General features: G+C 42.6%; 1 protein-coding gene across 1 annotated transcript in view; it reads right to left on the bottom strand.

Moving 5' to 3' along the window:
* LOC135544061 (serine/threonine-protein kinase TAO1-like) overlaps window positions 1-7,025 on the bottom strand; it is a 65,536-nt gene extending 58,511 nt beyond the window's left edge. The window contains exons 1-2 of the mRNA XM_064971426.1: window positions 6,752-7,025; window positions 6,529-6,610 (exon numbers count right to left, since the gene is read on the bottom strand). The gene's annotated coding sequence lies outside the window, so the exon portion shown is untranslated. The remainder of the gene's footprint in view (window positions 1-6,528; window positions 6,611-6,751) is intronic.
* Window positions 7,026-13,651: the final 6,626 nt, after the last annotated feature.

Genomic DNA, 13,651 nt, shown 5'->3' with positions numbered 1-13,651 from the left:
TAATGGTCCATTGTAAAATCTAAATTTCACACACATTATTTAGTATATGGTAAATATGAAACAATATTTCTGCCATTACGTAAAAAAAATTAAAATAGGATCTATTTGAAGGAAGAAAAGTATATTTACACATTAGTGTTCGGCAGTTTGTTGTGGTATGAGGTGTTATGGATCACGATGAAGTCGTATCAAAACCGTCGGACAGATTGACGTTCAACGTCGAGACGGCCCATTCCCACCATCACTAAGGTCATGCGCACCACTTTCAATGACAGAGGCAATGCTTACAGTTCTAACCCCAGTTACTGCTAGTGGAATGAGCACTGTGCTCATCAATCCCTGCTGAAGGGGGTTGAAACGGAAAATGTTCAACATTAAGACAAGTTCACTGAAAGTAACTAATCAGGTCAATCTAAATGTATAATAACGCTTCTTGAATTGATCAAAAGAGGTTGGATCCAAGCAACAACAAAAATAATGATGCTGTACCTAATATATTAGTGCTTGTAAAACACTAAAAAGGTAGGTATATTATACTGTTTTAAATGCACATGTTGGAAATTCAAAAAGCTCATAGAAAACTGAGGCAACTATTTACTAAGTAGAACAATAGGTTTTATAGTGTGTACAGCATGAACCCAGAGAGTAAAAAGACAACTGACCAATCAACATACTATAATTCACACCACGTGAACAGAGAAAGTAGGCCTAGAGAGCAAACGCTGTCAACCAATCAACACAGCAGCTCTGGCCTGAATCAGTGCATAAAACACAGTCCATGGACACAGTCACAGTAGAGAGACAAACGTATGAGGATTTAGCCCTTCTCTCACTCACACACACGCTCCTCTGTCATTAGGATAAAGCCAGTGTTTAGCCTAACTCTCACTATGCTACCACATCACTAGTCAAATCAAAGTTTATTGGTCGTACACAGTTTAGCAACGTTAAATAGGGTGCAGTGAAATGCTTTTGTTTCTTTTTAATTTATCCCCAATTTCGTGGAATCCAAATTGGTAGTTATAATCTTGTCTCATCGTTGCAACTCCCCTACAGACTTTGGAGAGGCGAAGGTCGAGAGCCGCTCATCCTCCGAAACACAACCCAACCAAGCCGCACTGCTTCTTGACACACTGCCCACTTAACCCAGAAGCCAGACGCACCAATGTGTCGTAGGAAACACCGGTACAACTGGTCGACCGTGTCAGTGAACATGTGCCCAGCCCGCCACAGGAGTTGCTAGAGCGCGATGGGACATCCCGGGACGGCCTTACCCTCCCCTAACCCGGACAACGCTGGGCCAATTGTGCGTCGCGTCATGGGTCTCCCGGTCGTGGCCGGCTGCGACACAGCCCAGTATGAAACCAGGATATGTAGTAACGCAGCTTGCACTGCATTCCTTAGACCGCTGCGCCACTCGGGAGGCCTCTGAAATGCGTATGTTACTAGCTCCAAACAATCCAGTCAAATGTCAAATAGTACGCAAATGATCAAAATGTTTAAATAAAAACAAAAGAAATTGTGAAATGGCTGAACGAATTTGGTAAGGGATTTGTATTTTCAGCTCAGATTTACTCACAAGGCAATGGCATACAACGCAGCCTTGGCATAGCCTATAGGCCTGGTGTTTCCATTTTTACAAATAGAATCTTTTATGTATTCATTCAAATCAAACTTTATTTGCAACATTCGCCAAATACAACAAGTGTAGACTTGACAGTGAAATGCTTACTTACAAGCCCTTAACCAACAGTGAAATGCTTACTTACAAGCCCTTAACCAACAGTGCAGTTCAAGAAGAAGAAAATATTTACCAAGTAGACTAAAATAAAAAGTAATAATAAAAAGTATCACAATAAGAATAACGAGGCTATATACTCGGAACCGAGTCAGTGTGCAGGGGGACAGGCTAGTTGAGATAATCTGTACATGTAGGTGGGGTTCACAGTGCGGACAGAACCGAGGTCCCAGTACCAAACGGTTCGCTACATGTACCATTACAGCCGTATCAATGATTCACTTAAATGAACAGGGTGGAAAAACATCACCAAATTCACATTACACACTGATACTGTATTCTGGTTGTTGTGGTGGGATTGGCATGGGGCCGTGGTTGGCTTTTTACCATTCCTCTGGATTCCTCACATCTAACTCACTGTCAGAATAAAGTTTGGTCGAATTGTATTTATTATTTAACTCGGCAGAGTCAGTTAAGAAAAAAAAAATCATCTTATTTACAATGACACCCTGGCCAAACCCTAACCCAGACGACGCTGGGACAATTGTGCATCACGGCCGGTTGTGAAACAGCCTGGAAACGAACCAGGGTCTGGTAGTGACGCCTCTAGCACTGAGATGCAGTGCCTTAGACCGCAGCACCACTCGTGAGCCAAAATCAGTTGTTAGGTACTATATTTATTGAATATTATATGAACACAAATAATTTAAAAATGGCCAATTTGGATGCAATCAATGAGCATTATTTCTCAGAGATCAAATTATTTAGGTCAACAAAATACATTTTGAAGGAATGCTAATCTTATCCATTGCTAACCACAAACAATTTCAGAACAATCTGAGTTGGTGGTTGTTGAAAATGTACCCAGGGTCACTGTATGTGTCCTGGGGTGGACTGGCTGGCTGAGAGGGGTTTTTCTAGATAGCTGAGAGGGTGTTTCTGAGCATGCCAGTGTTTTACTGGGACAGGGGCTGCTGCTACGGTGGGTTATGTCAGGTGGCGGCTGGTAGAGAGCGGGTGGGGGGGAGGTCAGGATAAGAACACTGATTCTGTGGACTGTACTGTGTGGCGGGCCGAGAGAACAGGATTTACATTACTCCCTCTCTGATCGCTTTTTCCTGGGAGATGCAGAAATCCTAAATACTACAGTACTGTTGAACTACCTGGGTAGGTAGTGTCTCAGTTGAGCTAACTTGGGGCAGCAGGGTAGCCTAGTGGTGAGAGCGTTGGACAAGTAACCGGAAAGTTGCAAGTTCAAATCCCAGAGCTGACAAGGTACAAATATGTCGTTCTGCCTCTGAACAGGCAGTTAACCCACTGTTCCTAGGCCATCATTGAAAATAAGAATGTGTTCTTAACTGACTTGCCTAGTTAAATAAAGTTTAAAAAAAATATAAAAAAATAAACAGTTTTGGCAAGTCGTTTAGGACATCTACTTCGTGCATGACACAAGTCATTTTTCCAATAATTGTTTACAGACAGGTTAGTTAACTTTTATTCACTATATCACAATTCCAGTAGGTCAGAAGTTACATACACTAAGTTGACTGTACCTTTAAACCAATTGGAAAATTCCAGAAAATGACATCATGGCTTTAGAAGCTTCTGATAGGCTAATTGACATTGTTTGAGTCAATTGGAGGTGTACATGTGGATGCATTTCAAGGCCTAATTCAAACGCAGTGCTTCTTTGCTTGACATCATGGGAAAATCAAAAGAAATCAGCCAAAAAAAATTGTAGACCTCCGCAAGTCTGGTTCATCCTTGGGAGCAATTTCCAAACACCTGAAGGTACCACATTCATCTGTACAAACAATAGTATGCAAGTATAAACACCATGGGACAACGCAGCCATCATACTGCTCAGGAAGGAGACGCGTTCTGTCTCCTAGAGATGAACATACTTTGGTGCGAAAAGTGAAAATCAATCCCAGAACAGCAGCAAAGGACCTTGTGAAGATACTGGAGGAAACAGGTACAAAAGTATCTATATCCACAGTAAAACAAGTCCTATATCGACATAACCTGAAGGTCCGCTCAGCAAGGACGAAGCCACTGCTCCAAAACTGCCATAAAAAAAGCCAGACTATGGTTTGCAACTGCACATGGGGACACATAGTGCTTTTTGGAGAAATATTATCTGGCCTGATGAAACACAAATAGAACTGTTTGGCCACAATGACCATTGTTATATTTGGAGGAAAAAGGGGGAGGGCTTGCAAGCCAAAGGACACCATCCTAACCGTGAAGCACGAGGGTGGCAGCATCATGTTGTGGGGGTGCTTTGCTGCAGGAGGGACTGGTGCACTTCACAAAATAGATGGCATCATGAGAAAAATTATGTGGATAAATTGAAGCAACATCTCAAGACAGCAGTCAGGAAGTTAAAGCTTGGTCGCAAATGGGTCTTCCAAATGGACAATGACCCCAAGCATACTTCCAAAGTTGTTGCAAAATTGCTTAAGGACAACAAAGTCAAGGTATTGGAATGGCCATCACAAATCCCTGACCTCAATCCCATAGAGAATTTGTGTGCAGAACTGAAAAAGAGTGTACGAGCAAGGAGGCTTACAAATGAGACTCAGTTACACCAGCTCTGTTAGGAGGAATGGGCCAAAATTCACCCAACTTATTGTGGGAAGCTTGTGGAAGGCTACCCAAAACGTTTGACCCAAGTTAAACAATTTAAAGGCAATGCTACAAAATACTAATTGAGTGTATGTAAACTTCTGACCCACTGGGAATGTGATGAAAGAAATAAGATCTGAAATAAATCACTCTACTATTATTCTAACATTTCACATTCTTAAAATAAAAGTGGTGATCCTAACTGACCTAAGACAGGGTCTTTTTACTAGGATTAAATGTCAGGAATTGTGAAAAACTGAGTTTAAATGTATTTGGCTAAGGTGTATGTAAACTTCAGTCTACAACTGTTGTTAAACTATGACGCTACCTACAGATGTAGCTACCGACCCATGTAGCTAAACTATGACGCTACTTACCCTTGTAGCTAAACTCCATCAAGAGCATCCTGACTGGTTGCATCACCGCCTGGTATGGCAACTGCTTGGCCTCTGACCGCAAGGCACTACAGAGGGTAGTGCATACGGCCCAGTAAATCACTGGAGCCAAGCTTTCTGCAATCCAGGACCTCTATACCAGGCGATGTCAGAGGAAAGCTCTAAAAACTGTCAAAGACTCCAGCCACCTTAGTCGTAGACTGTTCTCTCTGCTACCGCACGGCAAGCAGTACTGGAGCGCCAAGTCTAGGTCCAAAAGGCTTCTCAACAGCTTCTACACCCAAGCCTGAACAGCTAATCAAATGGCTACCCAGACTATGTGTATTGCCCCCCTCCCTCCCCCTTTTACATTGCTGCTACTCTCTGTTTATTATCTATGAATAGTTACTTTAATAACTCTACCTACATGTCCATACTACCTCAATTACCTCGACTAACCGGTGCCCCTGCATCGTTGGTATTGTTAAAACTGCATTGTTGGTTAAGGGCTTGTACGTAAGCATTTCACTGTTGTATTCGGCGCATGTGACAAATACCGTTTTATTTAAACTCTCACTGGTCGAGTGATGGACGAAACTTCAAATCATTGAGTGCAGATGTGAGGACAGTCTGTGGATAGCTACCTTATATCACTGGTTGTGATATAGCCTACTGTACATTCAAACTCATAGAAAGCCAAGTGTTTGAAAGCAATGTTGTTAAATCAATGCAAAAGGTGTGCATTGTTAACAGGAGGAAAAAAGTGTTCTTGCTTTGTCATTCCCAACACCTCCAACCTTAATGTGTTGGAAGGGTGTGATGGGGAGTTGCTGCCAACTTACATTTAGGATGTCATTGTCTAACAAATGCCATTGTCTAACAAAATAAATCGTTATTTAGAGCTGTTTTTCCATTAAATACAGTTCGTCACCATCTGGAGTGTGCAATGCTGGCGAACAGGCATAGATAGTCAAGGCCGAGAAAGAATGTAACGCAATGTCAACACAGAAATTAGGAATGTGACTCGCGTCACTGCCCACAAACAAGCCAGCAACCGCCAGGAATGAATGCAGGCGTACCAAGAAAGACAATACCCGAAACGACAATAGATTTGTCAAGTTGCTTGTTTGCTGACTGTAAACATTAAACCTAGCAACACTTGGGACATAACTAGTGCTATATTCAGTTCACAGTTTAGACTGGAGTGGTTGACATTTGGTCGTGAAGCTACTGCTGTGTTTCTGATCGCCTCAGCCATGATTTACAGTGAGGAAAAAAACACACCAGGGAGTGTCACATCAAAACTACCTGTCTACATTCGGAGAGGATTCGCTAGTTAGCTATCTGGCTAGTAAAACAGCAGACGTTAGCTGTTACAAAGCCAGCATTTATCGCTGGACGAACGTTAACTAGCTAGCCATGTCCTTCCCAGCATTTGACAATCTGTCAGTTCGCTGCCATTGAATTGTTTACAAGTTTAAAAAGGAGACCTTCGCTTCATAAGCTTATCAACGGTTAGCCATGTAGCTAGTTAGCCATGTAGCTAGTTATCATTCCCCAATTCACAAACGTTAGAGCAAAACATTCCTCTCTGACTAAAGTTAGCTCGTTGGATGTCATCGAGCTAACATTAACCATCCACGTCGTAAACTAACTACAGTATTTAATGATGTTGTCTAACCAGCTGATCAAGTTGGCTAACTAAGAAGCCTAGCTAGACGGCAAGTTATCCAGATAAACACATTTCTCACCAGCAGAAGTTGGCTTGAATGCACAGCGGACACTTACCTGTCAGAGGCCAGGTTCAGGTAGAATAACAGGAAGCAAATGTCCAACAAGGCAAGGAAGGGCGCAACAAACTGACTCGAGTCTGGAAGTGGAGCACAGATTGGAGTTTTGTTAGCTAGCCTTTTCCAGGTTTGTACGATGCCGACTCGTTGTGTTTGGTCAACCCGAAAAACAAGTGTATTGTGTGTACAGTAAGGCCAGTCGAGGCCCTGAAAATAACTACCAATAGCTGGGTTAATAAACCAGTCAGCCAACGAAGTTCTCCACTCCTCCCAATCAGTTTCCAAAGATGGCGGCGGCGAGAATTCACCTCCTCCTTACTAACGTGACAATCATAGGGGAAAATATCTACAAACATCGATAACTGTTAAAACTGAAAAGCACCTAGTTCTGACTAAAACGATTAGTGTGCCGCACTTGGGTGGCCTTGTCGCTGTTTACCCCCGGGTGGGTGCTGAAGTTACTGTCCCCTCCTCTCCGTGCTAGCTATCCTCCTGCGAAACATCCAGCCAAGATCCGCAATCTGAATCCTCCCTGAATCCTCCCTGATGCCAAGTTGGCGGGGCGTGACAACACAAGAGGGAATTCGTAGTTGGTTATGAGTAAAGCACACAAGTTGGTGGTGGTTGACAGTCAGGGTAGATTCACAATCATGTTCCGAATACCTATCAAATAATATTATTATTCATTTTATATTCTCAAATGTTCAAGTCTTGTTCAACATTCAAAGTAAACACACACACACAATCCTCTTCATTGCCTGGAAACCCGGTGTAGAATTGCATTGAATTCTACGTCAGAAAATTGCTTTTGAATCAGGAACATTTCCTCTCATGACCTCAACGAGCCAGAATGTTGAATAAAATTACATTTTAAAGTACTTTACCGGTTGTCTGTCAGGTCCTTTTTGGTGATAGGAATGTGAGACAATATATCTACAGGAAAGTATAATTACATAAGCTGTTCAAAGTGCTGATAGTACTTTCATTTTGCCTTCATCTGGTGTATAAAAACACATGCACCAGACACACGCATACTTGCCGAGCTCGTGCACGTGTTTACATGGTTCTGCACATGCTTCAGGTCATAGAAATCTGAGTGTATCACCAGAGCTTTGAAAAGTTGATGTAATTAAACTTTCCTGTAGATATATTGTCTCACATTCCTACCGCCAAAAAGTACCAAGCCCATGGACAACCAGTACGTTAAAATAACATTTTATTTAGCATTCTGTCTCGAAGAGGTCATGAGAGGAATCTTTCCTAACTTCAAACGCTCCTTTCTGCCTGAGATAGAATTCAACTCAATTCAATGTTTGGTTTCCTGGCAATTCTGTTCATAGCTATATGCTTTATTGCATGTGTGTGTGTGTGTCCTGAGTCTTGCTGAGCTCCTTAGCCGATTATGATCTAAGTCTTTGCCACAAATAGCCCAAATAACCTCCACACACCCAGAGTCCTGACTGAGCTTCAGCATTCACTAAAAATCTGGATGACGCATGCACTGCTGCAATTATAATGTATAAACACGTACAGTGGCCAATAGTGACTGAAACCTTTTTTATTTTGAATAGTCAGTTTGCCACTCATAAGGTAGAGTCAGTCTCTCTCTCTCATACACACACACACACACACACACACACACACACAAGGTGCTGTCTGGTTCAGGTCTGGTCACCTGTATATGTGTATCCCTGACTTCCAGATATCTCATATACCATGACCACCAATACTTCATATACAGGTTGGTCAATAGCATGTGTCCTTCAAATGTGAACCCCCAGAAGTGTCAAACTGTAATTTAAAGTGATGAATCATGTATGTAATCCAAGCTAAAGTGAAATTTTTACTTGAAATAAAACATCAGTGAGAGAGACAGACAGACAGATAGGTTGAGTCCCAAAGGGCACCGTATTCCCACATATGTACAATACTTGTAATATACTTTGCTCTGGTCTAAAGTAGTGCACTCCATAGGGAATAGAGTGCCATTTGGGTCAAGGCCATTCATACTGAGTGGGTTCAGGTGCTGAGTATATATTTATGTATATATATATATATATATACACCCTTTGACTTTTTCCACATTTTGTTACGTTACAGCCTTATTCTCAAATGGATTAAATAAATAAAAATGTCCTCATCCATCTACACACAATACCCCATAATGACAAACTGAAAAAAGGTTTTTAGAAATGTTTGCAAATTTATTAAACATAAAAAATAGGAATACCTTATTTACATAACTATTCAGACCCTTTGCTATGAGACTCAACATTTTGCTCAGGTGCATCCTGTTTCCATATATATCCTTGATTGAAGGTCCCCAAGAACACAGTGGGCTCCATCATTGAAGGTCCCCAAGAACACAGTGGACTCCATCATTCTTAAATGGAAAAAGTTTGGAACCACCAAGACTCTTTCTAGAGCTGGTCACCCAGCTTAACTGAGCAATCGGGGAGAAGGACCTTGGTCAGGGAGGTAACCAAGAACCTGATGGTCACTCTGACAGAGCTCCAGAGTTCCCCTGTGGAGATGGGAGAACCTTCCAGAAGGACAACCATCTCTGCAGCACTCCACCAGTCAGGTCTTCGTGGTAGTGTGGCCAGACGGAAGCAACTCCTCTGTAAAAGTTACATGACAGACCGCTTGGAGTTTTGCCAAAAGGCACCTAAATATTCTCAGTCCATGAGAAACAAGATTCTCTGGTCTGATGAAACCAAGATTGAACTCTTTGGCCTGAATGCCAAGTCTGGAGGAAATCTAGCACCATCCCTACAGTGAAGCATGGTGGTGGCAGCATTATGCTGTGGGGATGTGTTTCAGCTGCAGGAATTGGAAGTCTAGTCAGCATAGAGGAAAAGATGAATGGGCAAAGTACATAAGGACCTTCCAACAGGACAGCGACTCTAAGTACACAGCCAAGAGAACACATGAGTGGCTCCAGGACGAGTCTCTGAATGTTCTTCAGAGGCCCACCCAGAGCCCGGAATTGAACACAATCGAACATCTCTGGAGAGACCTGAACATAGCTGTACCGCGATGCTCCCCATCCAACCTGACCGAGCTTGAGAGGATCTGCAGAGAGCAATGGGAGAAACACCCCAAATACAGGTGTGCCAAGCTTGTAGCGTTATACCCAAGAAGACTCTAGGCTGTAATCACTGTCAAAGGTGCTTTAACATAGTACTGAATAAAGGGTCTGAATACTTACAGAAGCCAAATATATTTAACTTAAGTTTTTCACAATTCCTGACATTTAATCCTAGTAAAAATTCCCTGTCTTAGGTCAGTTAGGATTACCACTTTATTTGAAGAATGTGAAATGTCAGAATAATAGTAGAGAGAATGATTTATATCAGCTTTTATTTCTTTCATCACATTCCCAGTGGGTCAGAAGATTACATACACTCAATTAGAATTTGGTAGCATTGCCTTTAAATTGTTTAACTTGGGTCAAACGTTTTGGGTAGCCTTCCACAAGCTTCCCACAATAAGTTGGGTGAATTTTGGCCCATTCCTCCTGACTGAGCTGGTGTAACTGAGTCAGGTTTGTCGGCCTCTTTGCTTTAACTCAAGACTGATGTCTTGAGATGTTGTTTCAATATATCCACATAATTTTCCTTCCTCATGAAGCCATCTATTTTGTGAGGTGCACCAGTACCTCCTGCAGCAAAGCACCACCACAACATGATGCTGCCACCCCCATTCTTCATGGTTGGGATGGTGTTCTTCGGCTTACAAGCATTCCCCCTTTTCCTCCAAACATAACGATGGTCATTATGGCCAAACAGTTCTATTTTTGTTTCATCAGACCAGAGGACATTTCTCCAAAAAGTACGATCTTTATGCCCATGTGCAGTTGTAAACCGTAGTCTGGATTTTTTATGGCGGTTTTGGAGCAGTGGCTTCTTCCTTGCTGAGCATTTTCACAAGGTCCTTTGCTGTTGTTCTGGGATTGATTTGCACTTTTCACACCAAAGTAAGTTCATCTCTAGTAGACAGAATTGGTCTCCTTCCTGAGCGGTATGACGGCTGCGTGGTCCCATGGTGTTTATACTTGCTTACTATTGTTTGTACAGATGAATTGTGGTACCTTCAGGCATTTGGAAATTACTCCCAAGAATGAACCAGACTTGTGGAGTTCTTCAATTTTGTCAAGCAAAGAGCCACTGAGTTTGAAGGTAGGCCTTGAAATACATCCACAGGTACACCTCCAATTGACTCAAATTACGTCAATTAGCCTATCAGAAGCTTCTAAAGCCATGACATAATTTTCTGGAATTTTCCAAGTGGTTTAAAGGCACAGTTAACTTAGTTTATGTAACCTTCTGATCGACTGGATTTGTGATACAGTGAATTATAAGTGAACTAATCTGTCTGTAACCAATTGTTGGAAAAATTACTTGTGTCATGCAAAAAGTCGATGTCTTAACCGACTTGCCAAAACTATAGTTTGTTAAACAAGAAATTTGTGGAGTGGTTGAAAAACAAGTTTTAATGACTCCAACCTAAGTGTATGTAAACTTCCGATTTCAACTGTATGTAAATGTGATATTTCAGTTGTTTTTTTGCAAACACTCATCTAACAGGACTGGGTATAGATAGAAGGCTACATGTACAATCATTATAATACTGTAGCATAAGGAGGACATCACCTAGCCACCTTTTCCAGAGATTTGGTCCTAATCACTAAGATGTTGGACTTTCCAACACATTGATAAGGTTTGAGATGCTATTGGGACTACTTCCTGAATTTGCTGCAGTATCACGACATAGGCATAGCATATCACATCATAAGGAAAATGAGACAACTACATATGTATATGGCTCTGAAGGGAAATAAGATTTGTGACAAAGATGGTTTGCTGATAAGAGGCAGTGAAATGTGTGTGGTAGTGAAAGGGTTAAGGATGGGCATTCCACAACAGGCTTCGGGCCAGGCAGCCAATCAGCTTGCAGGAAAGGTCTTCTAGAGCCCTGATTGGCTGCTGGGCGGCCATTGTCCTGACGATGGGAATCAGGTCCTGTCTATGTGGTCTGTATCCAGGCGCTGGGGAAGTATGCTGCTGGAGCAGTGACAGACAGAAACACTGCACAACACTCTCTCTCTCTGTCTGTGAGTCTCTCTATAGCTCTCTCTCTCTCTGTCTGTGAGTCTCTCTATAGCTCTCTCTCTATCTCTGTCTGTGAGTCTCTCTATAGCTCTCTCTCTCTCTCTCTCTGTGAGTCTCTCTACAGCTCTCACTCTCTGTCTGTGAGTCTCTCTATAGCTCTCTCTCTCTGTCTGTGAGTCTCTATAGCTCTCTCTCTCTGTCTGTGAGTCTCTATAGCTCTCTCTCTCTGTGAGTCTCTCTATAGCTCTCTCTCTCACAATCTCTCTCTCTGTCTGTGAGTCTCTCTATATCTCTTTGTCTGTGAGTCTCTCTATAGCTCTCTCTCTCTCTGTGTCTCTCTCTCTCTCTGTCTGTGAGTCTCTCTATATCTCTCTCCGTCTGTGAGTCTCTCTATAGCTCTCTCTGTCTGTGAGTCTCTCTATAGCTCTCTCTCTCTCTGTCTGTGAGTCTCTCTATAGCTCTCTCTCTCTCTGTCTGTGAGTCTCTCTATAGCTCTCTCTCTCTCTGTCTGTGTCTCTCTCTCTCTCTGTGAGTCTCTCTATATCTCTCTACGTCTGTGAGTCTCTCTATAGCTCTCTCTCTCTCTGTCTGTGAGTCTCTCTATAGCTCTTTCTCTCTGTCTGTGTCTCTCTCACTGTCTGTCTGTGTCTCTCTCTCACACACTCACACACACAAAAACAGTTTAGTTGGTCAGTTAGTGTCCACAAACCTCCAGGGTCCATAATCACAAACAGGACCATGGGCTGTGTTGGCAAACAGGGAGAGTTGCCCTGGTCTGCCCCTGTCTCTGTGTGCATCCTCAAATGGCACCCCATTCCCAAATGGTTCTGGTCAAAAGTAGTGCACTATATAGGGAATAAGATGGCATATGGGATGCAACCCCGGTCTCCTTCAGCATTTCCTGCCCTCCAACTCTGGGCTTCTCCCTCCCTGAGAAGAGTGCGTATGACGGTTCTCCCTCCTGCTCTCGAATGCTCTACTCTCTCTCTCTCTCTCTCTGTGTTTCGTTGCTGTTGCTTCCAAGCACAAATGTAATTACACTAGTGGCCACAGGAGGGTGCTCATTGCTCAAAGCTAAGGCCTACACGAACAAATCCTTTTTCCCCCCAACTTCAAATCTAAGACTTATAAATTATTCTCTTGTTTTTTCAACCCTGTACCCATTACTTTAGTATGACGATTTCAGAGTTGAGTATGTTATTCTGCTTTGTGCCACATCTCCAATTAGGTAAGAATGTGCGGCAGCATGTGACTCACAGGAGGTTGGTGGCACCTCAGCTGGGGAGGATGGGCTCGTGGTAAGGCCTGGAGATGAATCGGTGGAATATTATCAAACACATGCTTTCTGTGTATTTGATGCCATTCCATTCACTCCATTCCAACCATTATTATGAGCCGTCCTCCCCTCAGCAGCCTCCTGTGCATTACTGTATCATAGCTTTGCTATCATACTGCTGCACCCCCCCCAAAGGGCTTTATTACAGACAGAAATACTCCGCAGTTTCATCAGCTGTCCGGGTGGCTTGTCTTCGACGATTCCACAGGTGAAGAAGCTGGATGTGGATGCTGGCGTAGTTACGTGGTATGCTGTTGTGAGGCCGGTTGTACGTACTGCCAAATTCTCTAAAACGATGTCAGAGGCAGCTTATTGTAGAGAAATTAACATTGAATTCTCTGGCAAGAGCTCTGGTGAACATTCCTGCAGTCAGCGTGCAAATTGTACACTTCCTTAAAACATCTGTGGTATTGTGTTGTGTGACTTTTTATTGTCCCCAGCACAAGGTGCACCTGTGTAATGACCATGCTGTTTAATCAGCTTCTCGAAAGGAGAAATGCTCACTAACATGGATGTACACTAATTTGTGCACAAAATTGGAGAGAAATAAATTGTGTGTCTGGGATCTTTTATTTCAGCTCTCATGAAACCAACACTTTACGTGTTGCATTTATATTTTTGTTCAGTATATATTAAACATGCTTTCCGCATACATAGCCTGGTTTGACCAG

This window comes from Oncorhynchus masou, chromosome 8 (genome assembly GCF_036934945.1).
Source record: "Oncorhynchus masou masou isolate Uvic2021 chromosome 8, UVic_Omas_1.1, whole genome shotgun sequence".
Classification (NCBI taxonomy): domain Eukaryota; kingdom Metazoa; phylum Chordata; class Actinopteri; order Salmoniformes; family Salmonidae; genus Oncorhynchus; species Oncorhynchus masou.
Note: the sequence above shows the minus strand (reverse complement) of the source record. Positions and strands in the feature narration are given on the sequence as shown.